Raw genomic sequence first — 14,058 nt, 5'->3', positions numbered from 1 at the left:
GCCCTGCTGCCTCCACTGCTCCATTGCTCCTGCTTTTATTTCACCCAGTGGATTCTTGTCTTTGGATTGTCTGTTTGGCTGTCTGTTCTTCAGATCACCTTCTCCATCAGTTCCCACCCTCCAGCTTGTCATCACATTTGTTATTTTCAGCCACCACCACCCCTGCTGTTTTTCTCCTGAGATGTTTCACTGGCCCTGGTTAGCCCTGAATTGCCAAATCCTGACTCAGCTTTCCCCAGACAGCCACATTTTATGTCTTTATGGGCTAAGCATGTCCCATCCTTACATCCACTATGGCTGAGGATGGGTGGGCAGGCACTGAAGGTCACCCTGGTTCCCAACAGGTGTGGGAGGCTGGTTTGTGCTGAGACCCATCCCAGCTGTTCATCTTGGCCTTTCATTTTTACTCTGATACAGCTCCAAGGACAAACCAACATCTCCTGGCCTCCACCAGTTGGGATGGTGTCCCCTCTGAGATCCTTAAGAGCCAGATTTTGTACCTCAAGGTGGACTTGATAGAAAAGCTTTTAGACAACTAAATCCATAGTTAGACTTTAACTTAGCTGCACTCTTCCCTGCTCTCCCAGCCTTGCTGAAATGGGAGCTGAGCCCACCTCTCTTCCAGGAAAAGGAAATGGGCAACGTCACAATGAGGGGAAGTCTGCTGCAAATAGTGAAAAACCTTTGTTGTATTTGCTAGGAAATGTCCCATCAAAGGCAGGAATGATGAATCTGACCCCGTGTTCTCAGAAGGCTAATTTATTACTTTATGATACTATATTATATTGAAGAACACTATACTATACTAAAGAATACAGAAGAGATACTTACTAAATGCTAAAAAGATAATAATGAAAACTCATGACTCTGAAAAGAGTCTTGACACAGCTTGGCCCTGATTGGCCAAAGAGTGAAAACAACTCACAGCAGAATCCAATGAAACAATCACCTGTGGGTAAACAATCTCCAAACACATTCCATGTGTGATCACAACACAGGAGAAGCAAATGACATAAGAATTGTTTTCTTTTTCTCTTAGGCTTCTCAGCTTCCTAGGAGAAAAATTCTGGGTGATGAGATTTTTTTCAGAGAATGTGAATGCTACAAACATCTTCTGACAATCATTTGAATTTTTTCCAGGCATGAACCCACCACCTTGGGCTCACGGGGAGCCCCACACCCTGTGCCTTCTGTCTTGCTCACCATGGCCCTTGGAGCACTGTGGGGCTGATTCCTGTGCCAGGCTGGGTGCCCCAGTGTGCCTGCACAACTTCTTGGGCTCAGCTGGAGAGGGAGATGGGAATGTTATTTTTGCCTTGTGTCGAGGAGACTCTTCCACCTCTGACTAGTTCCCTTTTCCAGGAGATTTTGTACGTGAGGCTTCATCAGAGGATAAAAATTGATGCCTCCCAGCATGTCTCCCACTCATGTACTCTACAGCTGAGAGCTTCATTGCTGGGTGACATGGCAGAGAGCCTGGAAAGGGCAGAGAGCATCCCTTCCCAGTGATGGGGGCCACCCTGGGCAGCCACAGCCACCACCAGCAGCTCAAGGGCTCATGTTCACAGAGGAGGACATGCCCTCCAGACAACTGCTGCTTGTTGGTTATGCAGAGCAGGTAATTTTTGCATATCTATTAACAGCTAGAGGAAGGGCAGGAGATGCTTTTATCACTGAAGAGTGATGTGCTGTTTCTCCAGAGGGTTCCCTTGTGCAACACACAGAGGCTCAGGGTTGGCTCAGCTCCTTGTGAGCCCAGAGCAGGATGTTCAAAGATCCAGGAAATCCTGGCTGAAGGGCTCAAGCTGTGATGTTTGGTTGTGTTCAGAGGGAATTTAACATATTTAAACTGATCCTGCCATGCGCTGTTTCACAGATAAGAGGTCTCTTCCCTGGGCAATGAGTGCATGGGATGGCTGGGTATTGCCTGGGTCACTAAAGGTGTTTCTTCCCAACTGCTTTCAGGCAGCAGGAGCTCTGCTGTGCTGGCTGAAAGCTGCCTAGCAAAGGATGTCTTTAATCTGTGCCACATTAACCATGGCCATGGGGCTTTGCTTTGTCAGGGCATGAATGGGATGCTATCAGGGCAGCCCACAGAGCCATGCACTCAGTGGAGCTGGCTCTATCTGCAAGGCTGAGGGAGAAACAAGTCCTGAGGCTCCCAGATTTGCATAATGGCTTTTACTTCTCTAAAGAAAATAAGCTGCATTTGCCAGGAAACTCACCTGAGCTACCCTCTAGGTGAAAGAATGAATGCCAAACACATTAAATAGAAATCATTTGCTCATCCCTGGAAGTACTCAAAGCCAGGTTGGATGAGGCTTGAAGCAACGTGGTCTAGTGGAAGGTGTCTCTGCCCATGGCAGGGGGTCGAAACTGGTGATCTGTAAGATCTCTTCCAACCCAAACCATTCTGTGATTCTATTTTCATTCTAAGCCTGAGCCAATTATAATCATACAAAATAATTAAACATCAGGAATTAAAGCCCAACCTTCAGGCCTGGCCAGTTAAAATACCAGCTGAGAGTCCTTTGCAACCTGAAAGCAAAGAAAAAACATCAGAAGGTGAGATTCCATAAAAGACACACTTGAGTGACATTTGTGAGACCTGGACTAGCTGGTTGGTCTTTGCAATCCCTTTCCAGTCTTTGCCTGACTCATCCCTTTGGGCTCCAGGTATTTTTGGTACATGGGATATCTCTTCCCATCCATCTGTAGAGTGTCTTGGGGCTCATTTCTGGGCTGTTGGTGTTATAAGTAGTATTTCCACTGCACTGAAAATACTGCAAGCCCAAGAGTGTTTTCAGAAATGGATAGACTCTAAAACCAAATTACATTTTCCAATATTTAATCTGAACTTGGTGAAAGCATTTTGCTTTGGACTGTTCCTAACTGAAAGAGGTCAGTCCTTTAAAAAGGTTTATTTTTTTATTTTATTTTAAAATTTCATGTAAAAATAATTTTCAGGCTAGGGAAGCTGCTTCTGTTGAAGGTCAGTTTCCATTTCTGTTGCACTGTGACCCTGACACTGCCATCTCCAAGCTGCTTTTCTCTGTGGCTGCAGATGGCTGGGTGGCAGATGTTCTCATCTGACAAGTGGCTGGATTTTAGTAGTGGAATGAGCCATCCCTAGTAGCCATTAAAGTCAATGTTCATCACCAGTTACTTTATTCTAGTGGCTTAGAGAGTGCAATTTTCATTTCTTGAAGAAGAAACTGCTGTAATCCTGTGTCTCCTCTGTCACGTGAGAGTGTGCTGGAGGTTCCATTAATCAAGTAAGTTGCTGAGGGATTATAAGCAGGAAAGTGCATGAAAAAGCAAAATTATCTAAACATTACAAACTCCAACAAGAAAAACTGAAAATCACTGTAAAAATCAACTTCAGAATTGAAACTTGTAATTATTTTAAACTATTGATAACTGGGACATTAGGAAGGAAGAGCAGATTCAGCCTCTGAGGGCTCACTGCATTTGCTTGATTGCTCTCTTAGCTCAAGCCTATGTCATCCAAAATGTACCATCAAAAAGACATCAAAAGTAGCATTCTGGTCAAAAGTGACCAAATCCAAATGCAAAATTCACGCCTGAATTCACACTTCAGCTCTAGGCAGCAATAATCTAAAACACCATGGTGATAGGACTTAGAAGATCCCTTGTGATGCTCAGGTCTTGTCTGGAAAAGCCCTTCTAGAAGTTTCACTTCCATAATGAAAAGAAGAGATGGTAGTAGAAATCTGAGTTTGCCTTAATTGCCTAAAAACCCCTTGGTCTTTCTTCTCCTTCAGGATGTGGTTTCTAGCTCCAGAACAGCAACATGGTAAGGAAAAAAAATCAGCAATAGGAGATTGGGAAACAGCACTACAGAAACTTCACCTTTTATAAAACCCATAAAGAGACCCTTTATGCTGCAAGCCCCTGGCAGAGGGACATGTCATGCCTGTTATTTATCTACTTGACCAGGACATTGACTTTTTTACTACAGGAGTAATTTTCAGATTGTTTCTTAGAAATCTGGAGATTGTGAACAACACCAGAACTCCTGATCTGAGGGGTCTTGTTCCAGAAGAAAACTAAGGATAATATTTGGAGGCTCTCCATTCAAGACCTTATGGCCAATATTCATGACCCAGTTGTCAATATTTGCAAAATCCCACTTTTGGGAGAAATTGGGCAATATTTTTCTGTTGCTTGTTTTTGGTTTTTTAAATTTTTTTTTTAAATTTTATTGCCTCTTGTTTATGGGCTGAGCCTCATTTAAACATATTTGCTATTCAAAAGAATCTGCTAAATGGGCTTGTGCAGAAACCCCCCCTTGGATTCAGCTCCCGTGGTGCTGCTGAGTGCCAGGCACCAAGCACAAAGTGCACCATTTGTGCTGTGTCATCAGCTCCCTCTCTTGCTGGGGATTATTGCTTTTCCATGGCTGGATGCTTCTATCTTTTAAAGCAGAACAATCAGGAATAAAGAATGTCAAATGAGAAATGAACTATGAAGGACAAATATTTCAATTCCTACACAAATAACCTGTCCTTGCTAGCCCTGGATGATGGTCTGTGAGCAAAAAAATAAAAACATTATCCAAGTACCTGGATAAGCACACCAATTTCATGTTTATTTATGAAAAATAAAGGCAACTCTTGGCCTTCAATCCTCAAAAGGATCATTGTCTTATCTAATTTGGTCTCCTCTGTAGGGAGCCTATTGTTTCCACCCTGTTTCCTGCTTGAAGTTTTGTCAGGTTTCCACTTCCCATCATGGCTGGTTCAACCATGCAAATGAATTCCTACAACTTGGCATGACATGTCAGTTATTAAAGATTACACTGGCAGGTCAGAAGAACTTAGAGGTTCATGTTTGTGGCAGGGTGTAAGCCTGAGCACAGGGTTTGTGCTTGGTGGAGGTGGCCTGTCCTGCAAAGACTGAAGCTTTTCAAAGGCTGCAGGTCAGCCAGCCCTGATCACCCAAAACTTTGAAAGTCTTTGTCTCCTTGCTTTGGAGTGACTGAAGACAGGTTGGTTGGGGAGATAAAAAGATCTATCTGGGGCTCTGGCTGATTAAGAAGTTACTGCTGCATCTTATACATTAAGTGCCAACAAGGGCAAAAACATGTGGTTAGTTTATGACATATATGACATTTTCTTTGTCATATATGAATACCCAGAAAATAGCTTAAAAATGAGGAAGAAGAAATGCTAGAAATAATTAAATCACACTGAACTAGAGGCTGGTAGCTATGTCATACTGCTTCTGTTGAACTGGGTTTGGTCATTTATAATTTGTAAATGCAAATATTGCTGACTCTGGTAGTCCTTTGTAAAGAGAACTATTGCTTTTATTTGTCACTAAAAGAATAATACAGATAGATTTTGAACAGCTGGACTAAAACAGTTTTACCTGGCTCCCAGGCACAGGACAATGCTACTGAAAGCTGCACTGCAGGCTCACATTTGAATGAGACTCTATTTTAGGAACAGAACAAACTAATTTCTCATTTTGCCATTTATTAGCCAATTGTGTGAAACCATTTTTCATGTTTTAATTCACTCTGCATTACCAGAGTGTTCATCTTTCTAACCCTCAGGCCACATCGTGCCTTATGACTTTGACCTCTTCAAAGAAAGTGTTGCAAGGAAAATCTACCCCTCCTCTGAAAATGAGGGACACAGAAAAGGGAAGTTCCCACCTTGATGAGCCTGGATGCTTTGTGTGTGTTGGGAGTTGTGTTTCTGGGAAGAACATGCCACTTTTCCTGCCCCAGTGTACTAACAGAACTCAGGAACTGGAGCCTTTTCTCTCTTCTGCATTATCTGAAAGGAGTGATCATTAATTTCTAATTGTAGTACACACGGTGTAATCCCACTGCTGTCAGGCTGTGCTCTTGCTTACCCATGTGTAACCTCCAGGAGACACTTTATTACTCTTGATGGATGACCCTGGAAGAGCTCATCTTGACTTTCAGATCCTAAGCTGCATTTACAGCCCTGGAAGATGAGAATCTGGAGGAGAAACATTTTGCTAGTAAACAGAGCAAATGAACATACAATAAACCTCTGAGACACAGTAATCCCAGAAACCCATGACACTATTAATAATGGGTCCCTTTCAAAGTGAGGCCACACTTCATGCCCCAAAGCCTCCAGAATTATGTTTGGGTAAACTGCAGACATCACATTCCTTGGAGGGCAATAGCTTGTATCATCCATTTCTCTGATGCAGCCTATTTTTTTTTTCACTTTATCAGAGATGGATATGGTTCCCTTAAGAATCCTCATTTAAGTAGCTTCAATCTTTTTTCCACTTTACACTTATTGATCTTCTGGGCAGAATGGGCACTCTGGTTAGTGAAAAATTTTAGGGTTTTGCAGAGAGTTTTTACTCTCAGGAAGAATTGTAGAATCACAGAATGGTTTAGGTTGGAAGGGACTTTAAATATCACTGAGTTCTAACCCTCCTGCCACAGTCAGGGACACCTTTCATTAAAGCAAGTTGCTTCAAGCCCTGATGGAGGTTTGTGTGCTCATGTTCCTGGCTTTAATGGCCAATGCAGGGTTTTGGGCTGGTCTGTGGCATCCTGGAAAGTGCTCCAACAGCACTGGGGAACTGCTTATCTGCACTGAGTTCTCTCACACTCAGTTTGAGCCTAGAAACCAAATCCCAGCTAAACCACCATGGCTCAGGTGCCCAAAGTATGAGGGATTCCCCTCCCCATCCAGGCAGGGCTGTGCCCAGGAGCTGCCAGCACTGCAGGATCCCTCCCAACGATTGGGGCAGCAGTGCCCACATCCCATTTGAGGGAGTGGGGTGGGAGCTTCTCCTGCTGCTGTCTCTGTCCTGGAGTTTACAGCTGTGACATTGGGCCACTGCTGTAATTGTCAGTTCAGCAGTTTTCAGGGCTTTAATAGACTGTATTTCTGAAAATTTGCCTTCCTGCTCTACAAGTGTTATTGATTATAATGTGTGTTGGATTGCAGCTGGAACAGTAATATACTCATAATGGATTTAATTTTTTTATATTTTTTATTTTTTAACCAGACTTGGGGGTTAAGTGGATACTACATTATTCCATTATTATAACTACAATATTATTTTTCTTTAACCAGGATTGTTTATTATGCATGCACTGAATCACAAATGTGGAACAAATGAATCTGATATCAAATTAATGCTGCGATCAGGTTCCCCCCCTTCCCTCTTTAGTTGCCATAACAATCTGTGATCTTGAAGCAACAATAAAATTAGAATTGCATTAAAGGTGTTTACATCATGTACACTCTGTATCCCATTATTGTTTTTCACTGTAATAAAAGCATGGAGTGTTTGCTTTGGAATAGAACACCGTTACATCTCTTGCCTTGCCACGTCTCACATTGCTTTTTGCAGCCAAAACTTGTTTGTTTTTTTTTGTTTTGAGAACAGAGATGGTTATTCTGGGCTGGAACTTCTGGAGGAGGGATGATTATGTTTTTTAAGATAATGCTTGTCTTTTACTTTTAGGATGCAGTTCTGGGTGTGCTACCTTGGGATTTCAGAGCTTCAAAGAATTGCATCTCTGCTTTTAAATGTGTGGCAAATCTCCACCCTGATGCTTGTGGAAAGTTCATCTTCTAGTTGAAAAAACGTCTTCTAGCTCTTTGCCTCACTGACAAAAAGCAAATTAAAGGAAGAAGATTTTGTCAGCATGTGCGTGTGCGTGGCTCACATGCTTGCGCACCAGTGTGTATGAATTAACTTCCCCTCCTCACAACTGCTCAAGCTTCTGCCCCTGGGGAGAGGATGAAAGGCAAAACATGACAGATGTTAGTCATATTGCCTGGTGCATGACTTTAAAGTGCTCTGGTAGTTCAGCTACGAGCGTTATGGAAAAACATTTATGGAATAAAGAGGCCGTTATCGCAGGATCTCGGCTGTGCTGGGCATCACGGAGCCCCTTTACTGCTGCTCCTACCCAGTATGGCACATCATTCCTTGCTGTGACTTCTTTGTGTGTAGCCTTTGTAGATAATCCTTGTGATAAAGCTTCCTTCAGAAAAATGGAAGTTTTTAATTTTTAAATACATAACATGATCACCTTGTGCTGAGGCTGGACTTGAACAGAAATACCATGAGAAGATTTTCCTTCTCCACTGTCTAAGCTTGCTGTTCTCAGATGCAAACCATCCTTTGTTTTTTTGTTTTTTTGCAAGTTTAGCCTTTGTTAGGAACACAGAATCTATCTATTTATGAGCATTGTATGTGATTATTTCCCTGATTAATCTGAATATAAGATGTTCAGCAGCCAGCTAATTCTAAAGCCTTTCCTGGTGGCACTAACACACCTTTGAATTCTTTATTTCAGATTCTGTACAGCACTGAGGAGAATTCCTACACTGGGCACAGGGATTTGAGGGGGGAAGGGGGCAGATAAAAGAAAATAAAATGCCATGAAGGCTGAGAGATGAATGTAGTTAGCTGTCATAAATCTCTGGAGACAAGATCCCTCCAGAGCTGGATTCATCTAGTGATCCCCTCACTGTCTCCAGCCCTAAAGATCAAAGAGTGGTGGATTAAGTAACATGTATTCTGCAGTGATGTGCTGCTGTTTGCAGTGATGTGCTTGGGGGTGATGTGATGGGGATTAGCGAGGTAGGAATCACCTAAATAAAAGATCACAGCTCCACAGAGCAATTCTGACTGGAAAGGACCTTGTGAGGTCCTAGTTCAACGTGCTGCTCAAGGCTGGGCTGACTTCCCTGTTAGCTCAGGCTGCTGCAGGGCCATGCCGAGTTGAATTTTGAATGTCTCCAAGGTCAGGGATCTCACCTCTTCTCATGACTCCCATTCCAGAGTTTAACTCCTTTCATGGTGAACTTTTCCTTCCCTGAATCTAATTGGAAGTGCCCTCCCTGCAAATTCTCATGCCCGTCCTGTCCATGTGGCTTTTTGTCCTTTTGTTGTAGGCTTCTGAGGAACATCTGCTTCTTGCTTTGGGTTGATGAACACAGCTGTAAGATCCCATCCTCCCCCACTTCCCCTGAAGCTGTGCCTCCTCCAGGATGAACAAACTATCTGTCTCAGTATCACCATGCACATCATGTGCTCCAGCTCCCTCAGCATCTTGGACAATGACCAAACTGGACTCAGTCCAACCAGCTGACCACTCTCTTGGTGGGCAAAAGTGACCCCAGGGCTCCAGATGTGATCTCACAAGTACCAAATAAAAGTGAGTAACCAATTCCCCTGACCCACTTCTGCAGCAAAGGAGATGCTCTGGGATCCCATGGCTACTGATACTGCAGAGCCTTTTGAAACTGGTGTCAGCTGTCAGTGCCAGTGACCTGTATAAGTGATGGCCTTAGGCCTGTTCTCACTGCATAAAGCTCACACTGATCTGGGAAAAAAAAAAATCATTAATTGTTTCAGAAGAATCCAAAGACTAAGTGATGCTGTGTGAGGACTTTTACTCTTCACTGTGGCCTGGCAGGATGGGGGCTAAGGTTTTCCCAGGTGATTGGGAGTCTCTAGCTGCCAGTAACATTTCTTGGTCTGTTTTGTGATGGTCCCTATGACCATACTCATTGGCTGCAGGGGTTGCTGCCAGAGTAACTCAGCAGAGTCACTTGGCTGCCCTGGTGACTCACTGTAGGTTCTGGAAATCGTATTGGACCAGTTCTCCCACATGTTCCTAACCAGGCTTTGCACCCTCAGGCATCTTCTCATCCTTTGGCCTGGGGGTCTGCCCTCACCCTCAGCATCATGTTGTAAAGAGAGAGCAGAAACAGTCTGAAATAGGAATGAGGGTCCTTGCTCCACTAATGTTTGAGAGACACGAGGCATCCCATAGGAAACCTGAGTCAAGTTGCTGCTCAGTGTTCACTCTGGCTGCTGTGCTCAGGCAGGATATGGACCAGTCTGCCTCAGCTGCTCTTGGCAAGGGGAAGGGAAATGGGTGGGCTTTGCTGTAGTGGGCTTTGCTGTGGGCACTGGTGTAGTAGTGTGGCCAAGAGAGCTGCTTTTAATTTCAACTAAAGTTGCTGCTCAAATGTCTTCACAGATACTGTCCTCAGGCCTTTCTTGGTACTGGTACCAGTGACTAGGAGGAGCCAGCTGGGGCTGGGGAAGGAGAGAGGAGAGCAGAAGGTGCCCTGTGCTGGCTCTTGGTTTGTGACCACGCAGAGAATGTGCTCATGCTGTGTCACACAACAGAGACACCTCCACGGTACCTCCAAGTGTGACATGGTGTAACCCTGCCAGTGTCACTCTGTGCCCAAGGAAAATCTCATTGGCGTCCTTTGGAGAATAGAGATGCTTGCAGATGTGCCTATATTGTCTCCAAGACCTCAAATTTTGTTCTTGCATGAAGATCCAGCTCCTTGGAAGTGCTGTGCTGGCTCACCTTGCCATCTCCCAGGCAAGATGCGTGTGACTACCAAACCTTTGAGCTTCCACATTTTAGAGCAAATGCTTTATATCATGGGCATTTACTCTTTTGAGAAATCACACAAAACCCACACTGACTACTTCATTACTTTGTTCTTCTGATGACTCAAACCACAAGGTTTGATGCAACATTTTGGCATACTCAGAACTGTATTTGTGCCTTCCTTTGGGTGACCTAGAGCTACACAGAGCAGCTCAGAGGGTACTCCAGTGATTTGTAACATGCTTTCTAGTTGAGGGCATGTATTTATTGTGGTACAACAAATGAATGATTAATAGTTGCCATAGTGATAATGAGAACTTGAAGTCTTAGAGCATTACAGAGTCAAATGCAAGCCTTGGCACATCTTTGCTGCAAAGCATTCATGGCAGGGTCTTGAAAATGGAGATTCAGGAGCCAGCATCACTTAGTAACACTAACACCCTATGGAGAAAAACATTTTAAAAAGTAGAATATGCTTATTGAGAAGTGCAAAAAAAAAAAAAGGGAAAGACTCAGTTCAGGTTTTTCACTGTAAGATGACATTAAATATTTTCACAGAATCTTCTTTTTCTATTTTTAAAAAATTCAATTCAAAGCTGCTGATTTTTACTATTAACCTTCCCTATCTTCTTTTCCCTGGCACAACTTTACTCACTGAAATGTTACATGGACAAAATCTCTGCTTTCCAAGATCCTGCCAAAGCTTCTCTTTAATTCTAGGCATACAATAATTTCTCCAAAAATTTACTCACAAGCCACCAATAAGAAATTTTTTCAGGGATACAGAATTTCTCCCACTAGTATCTCTTGATATTCTGTGCAGGAAAATGGCATTCAGACATCCATGGGACACTGAGGGATGCTGTAGATTACAGCTGTTTGTTAAAGCTTGGCCACAAAGCCCCTCTGTACTGAACAGCTTGTGCTGAACAGTGCAGTGGCCAAAGAGGAGCTTGTTGGTGATGGCAGCTCGTGTAGTTTACCTGGTGATGTATTCTGGCAGTCTCAAAGTGCTTCTCTAAAAATGGCAGTGCAGGAGGAGCTTTGGCTTGGTTATCCTCCACTGGTTCCTGTCACTTTGCTGCAACATTTAGCCTGGAAGTGAAGGATCACCAAAAGTATAAATAAAATTTTGAGGGTCAGTGTGGCAAAGCTCTCTGCTTCTACAGGATGTCTTCTGAAATCATCTCCAAATCAGACTTCATAACCCACAGGGAAAAATAGAGAGCAGACTTGGTTGGCCATTAGCTACTACAATAATTAATTAAATGAGAGGGAAGGATTATGAAACCACTACAAGAACTAATTAAATGAGAGGAAAGGATTCTGAAACCACTGAGACACACAGAAGGTTTGTTTGGCTTCTGGTACACTGAGAAATTCCAGCTGAGGATCTGGAAGATGAGTCAACTGATATATCCAGGAGATCAGACAAAGAGCAGGAGTTATTGTGCCAAGCTAAAGAATGTACACAATCTTATTTGTCATCAATAGGCAGACATTACCCTCTGAGACAAAGTGGAGAGAAACCTTCTCCTTGTGCCACTTCTGCATCCCCTCATTTTCTTTGGGGCTTTTCCAGCTCGGAAGCATCAGGATTCTGTACTGTAAAATTGAAGTAAAACTGTTTTCCTTGTTTCCTCAGCCTGTGGTTTGTGGGAATGTGAAGTTGCTGTCAGCTCTTTGGAGTATTGGAGTTTTGAAGACACATTCTGTGCCTGGGGATACCACCCAGTCCTCACCTCAACACCAGTAAATTAGAGAAAAAAGAAGAACATGCAATGTGATAGTTGAGGGACAACAAAGAGAAGTAATTTTGGTGTTACCAGCAAGTAGCAAAGCATTAATTATTAGCCAGCGCTGCTCTGCACGCCAGTGCAAGTGGAGATTCAGTGCCAGCAGGTATCTCCCATACACTGACACAGGCATCAGACACCCAAACAGCTCCAAGATCTGTGAGTCTCTGTCACCAGGTATTGCCTTACACCTGCCTTTACTTGGCCAAAAGCCCGAGGGTTGCTGCAGTGTTGGCACAGCCTCAGTCACTGTGACCTCATGAGACCCACGTGTGTAGAAACCAGATCCACAGCCCACGTGTGCTCCACAGGTGGATTGTGATGTTGTCTTTGCCATGTGAGATCATCTTGTGCTCTGCCTTTCTAGTTAGTCCCTCAGACAGGCAGGAATGGATGTTTGTAGTGGTAAAATGTTGTGTGTGAGACAATTGTCCTCTAAGGATGGGTTTCACCCAAACCAACACTTGGTCCCTCACAGTTCCCTTGGGTTGCCCACAGCGTGCAGCCCAACCTGCTGCAGGGATAACTTCTGCAACCACAGTGGGCCAGGGCTGGATATTGGGGAAAATGTCTTCACTGAAAGAGTGGTTAAACACTGGAACAGGTTTTCTGGGGAAGTGGTGAAATCACCATCCCTGGATGTGTTAAAAAACAGAGTAGTTGTGTCCCTTCACAGTATGTTTTTGTGGGCATGGTGGTATTCACTTGAAGGTTGGACTTGATGATCTTGGAGGTCTTTTCCCACCTTAATGATTCTATGATTGTACTAAAATAATCTCGGCACACATAAATAATATGTTTGCATGCTATTCCTGAGCTGTAAAATTTTTCAAAAAAGGGCAAAATGACCAGTGAGAAGGTTTTTGTACAAATTTTTGTTCAATTAGCACAACTTGATTTATTGCTGGCTGAACCCTCGAACAGCCTGTAATTACAGACCCACAACTGCAAAGTAGGAAGATTATGAAGCTTAAACATATCAAGTCTTTGCATGAGAAGGAAGTGATCAATGAGAAAAATAAAAAGGAGAGTTAATGAGAGATAAAAGGATTCAGGAGTGTAGCAGATCAGTTTGTGCTAGGACACTCTGTAATGAAAGACGACAGCTCAGCAAATGAAAGCAGAAAACCTTGATTTTGCTCAGAGGGCCATTAGAAACTTAGATGTAGTCTTCACAAATAAATCTCATTTTAAGGGCTAGTGCTCTTTCTTTTCTTTCCCAAATTTACCTGCTGTGTTAATGCAATGTCCTCTCACATTCGTTGTTGAAAATTAATTACTTGAGTAATAAGGAGATACAACAAAACTCTTCAAACAGGTTATAAAAGGCATTGTTTGTGCTGAAGGGAAGTTGCCCACTGCATTTTAAGTTTGCAGCATGAATAAATCTCTTTGTGTTCTGGTTTCAGTGCTTTCTCACACACTGTGTCCCACCATTGTGCCTAGAAGGGATAGACAAGTGTAGTCTTTTGGGCTGGCTAGCCTTGTCCCAGAAGGATTCCTCTTAAAGACCATTTTCTGCTCTTTGCAATCTTAAATCCCATGGGAGGAGAAACTTCCCGTGCTGCCTCAGAGGCAGGCTTCCCCTCTGTTACATTTCACTTTAAGGAAATATTTTCCTGATCTTCAGCCTTTATGTCTCACTTGCTTAATTCCTTCCCAGTGCACCTAGTTAGATTCCATTGTACAATTCTAAATAATTAATCACCTCCTTCACTCATTTCAAACACTTGTTGAATACAGAGCAGAGACCAAGAATTCCTCATAGAAAGAAAAGGAATGGGAGCTAGATGAGAGAGGACTAGTTGAGAGGCAAGGAATGGAGAAAGAACAGCGCTCCAAGCATAAAATCCAAGCTGCTGG

This window comes from Ammospiza nelsoni, chromosome 5 (assembly GCF_027579445.1).
Source record: "Ammospiza nelsoni isolate bAmmNel1 chromosome 5, bAmmNel1.pri, whole genome shotgun sequence".
Taxonomy (NCBI): domain Eukaryota; kingdom Metazoa; phylum Chordata; class Aves; order Passeriformes; family Passerellidae; genus Ammospiza; species Ammospiza nelsoni.
This window is presented reverse-complemented; position numbering follows the sequence as displayed.